Source organism: Branchiostoma belcheri, unplaced genomic scaffold (genome assembly GCF_001625305.1).
Source record: "Branchiostoma belcheri isolate BF01 breed outbred unplaced genomic scaffold, Haploidv18h27 scaffold3, whole genome shotgun sequence".
Lineage (NCBI taxonomy): Eukaryota > Metazoa > Chordata > Leptocardii > Amphioxiformes > Branchiostomatidae > Branchiostoma > Branchiostoma belcheri.
The window spans coordinates 4,969,102-4,972,209 of NW_017803909.1; the positions used below are offsets into that span (position 1 = coordinate 4,969,102).

General features: G+C 42.8%; 1 pseudogene; it reads left to right on the forward strand.

Moving 5' to 3' along the window:
* Nucleotides 1–369: 369 nt before the first annotated feature.
* LOC109473378 overlaps nt 370–3,108 on the forward strand; it is a 9,996-nt pseudogene continuing 7,257 nt past the window's right edge.

A 3,108-nucleotide genomic window follows, 5' to 3' on the forward strand; every position in this document is an offset into this window, starting at 1 on the left:
ATAGAATAATGATGTATCGGTCAACGTTCAGAAATATTCCCAGTAGCATATACTTTGATATACAGAATCCGGATCTTACCATATATCGATATATGTATGGGTCTTGTGTGTTGTAAAATTGATGTAAAGAAAGTCAAAGGTGGGGATGGGTGGGTTTGGCGCTTGTCACATCATGTACATGTAAGACTGACTCCACCACCACAAAAACATGATTCCAGTTAGAACTAGATAGTCTATGAGTATGACTTAGGTGGCATTACGATGTCATGTGTAACGTTATATATTGCCGCGTATCGCTTAAGGTATATTCTGGGTTTACCTTATTGTCTCTACTTCATGCACAGACTAGTGGTTTCTCATTTTGAAAACATGAACTTCGGAGCGGGCGCGTGGTGACGTATTGTTTTTCGATAGAATGCTGTCAAGACCAGGTATCTACAAGCAACCAATGGATATGACACATGAGCTGATCACCCTGTGAACGTGTGCTCCAGCCTACCGTACACCGTTACGCCATGGGCGACAATATGTCAAGGACAGCCACGGAAATATGTCCGCATAAACCGGTCTGACAATCGATTCATTTCCCCCCTGAAAGAGCCTAAAAGTTTTTATTGTTATACATTGTTGTTATCCGTGATCCGGACAGATTCTCACATGTTCTGTACGTTTGTAGCCGGTAATGTTACGCGTCCGTCGTGTCCTGTGGATTACCGACTTCCCCATCCAACCTTTTATCTGATGTCACAGAAGTCCGCCATATTCGTCACCGCATCGGAACGTAGTTATCTTCATTTCTTAGTCAGCCATCTGCGGTCTGCGCTTAGCTGTCTTCATTTGCTGACAGAGCAAGAGGAAAGTCATGTACACATGGCGTCAAACCAAATACTGCAAGTACTGAAGTCTGGTTAGGTTCTTATTTGCACAAAAAGTTAGACGCAAAATGTCGCTTTGTCTCGCCTGTAACAACGTCCCTGACCTTCAAAGACTTGTACGAGAAGGTTTGTATCATCTCCATCATTCTCATTCTCCTCCTTTAATCTCCACTATCAGCTCATTAAAGGCTAAATTTGGATTGCACATTTATCTGTTCAGTTGTTCACTGAGAAAAAAGACACACACACTTCAATCTCGATCCAGTTCTTACATGTATGGCGCGACGTTTGGTCCTGAAGTTGCGGAGCTGACGGTATTTTCCTCTGTCTGTGGCCAACGAGTAAGTAATTCGATAATGACACACATTTCAAAGACAAGATCAAAAGGAAGTTACATCTTTCATGTAGTCCCTCTGTTCTTTGTCTTTGACGTCGACGTCTCAGATGTACTTTAGTTGCTCCTTGGAGAACGGGACGACAAGGCCGTCCTTTACTGTAGCTTCTTCTATCTGCAGCTGATCAAACCATACGTCTTGATGCATGATCCTTTTATTTGTTTCCGAGCACAGCTTTGATTACGTTAGTCCCTTTGGTCGTCCACTGTTCCGTACCTTCCCCTTCCTTCTGAATCCGTATCATCCCAATCAGTCATTCCTTGCCAAAAGGCGGCCAAGCGAGCCCGAACCACGAAAGTTCGCTCTTGATAAGTAACCACTCGTCCTCCAGTGATCCCCGAGCTTCCTATCGAGATTTGTCATCTCTGATCTCCCTTTTCTGTCGCCGTCTGTCAGCCGGGCGAGGTTAGGGGCGTCACGAGTTCGTCTCTGATAAGTTGAGCGGACGACAGCGACAAAGAGAGCGTCACAGATGAAATAACACTACAGTCGACCCGAGTTACCGAACGACGTCTGTCATGATCTTCTATTCAATATGGGATGTCAGCCATCAACAGTGCTGGGAACTTCTCGGAAGTTTTCTGTGAAAGTTTTGTGGACAACAAGCGTGTCACAATTATGGGATTAATTTGGTACTAGAAAGGTAATATTTGCAAAGCAAATGCACAAAGTTCACCTTCGCATATGGTCTGCTCTGTAAATTCTTACTCAAACAGATTCATATGTATAGTCAGACAGGAGTCTAAATCCCTCCTGCTATGAAACTGCAACATGATGCAATCCAACACCAGTTACCATGGTGACAGACGTCAACAAATCAGGTCATTGACCAGGCCATAGGTTAGTGTTTGGAACGGGAGAAGAAGAGGAAACATAGCAAAAACAAAATGTTTTCCTTCGGTAAATATAAATATCTACAAAGTGCGGCAAAATGAAATGACGGAGACATGTTAAGTCAGTTGATACAACAGTTACGTCAGGTGTATTTGTATTCAAATATAATTTGTATTCCTCAAACGACAGTGTTGCAACGTTAGCCCACTCCTCACATGATCCCTATAGTTATAGTTAAAGCGTCTCAGTCGTGGATACGATATTGAATAACCTTTATACCAGGATAAGTACATGGTTTGTACACGTCGGTGGTTACCACACACACACCAACACAAGCATACAGATACAAATGTAGTTGAAGCCACATCTTTGATAAAATACAAACGGTAAACCATGTGATATGAGTATTTTATGTTTACCGAAGGAAAACATATTGTTTTTGCTCTATTTCTTCTTCAGTATCCAAACCAAAAAGGTCAATGACCTGAACCAGACGTCTATGACCATGGTAACTAGTGTTACATCATGTTGCAACTTTATAGCAGGAGGGATTTAGAGTCCTGTCTGACCATATATATATATATGAATGTGTTTTAGTAAGAATTAACAGAGCAGACCATATGCGAAGGAAAACCTTTCTAGTTAAGAAAAAAATACTTTTCTTCAGAATACGCAATCTAGGTACTCCATGTGTGACCATATGCGAAAGGTTCACCTTATATGCGGCATATAAACGTGATCAGCTGCACGGGGTGCGTGACATTTTCCAACTAAGAACTAACGCGTGAAGACGATAATGTCTCCTAACGATCTCACAAATTGACATCGCGACAGGCGCGCGTTGCTAGTGGTGCAAATCCATAAACATGTCATCGCCCCGAAATCTGCCAGAATTGGATTTACGCTGGGAAGGGGACAGGGGTGATTTGGTAAGTACTCCCTCGGGCGGGGATTACGGGGGGAAATCACGGGAAGTCATTAAATCCTGCACATGATTAAGCGTG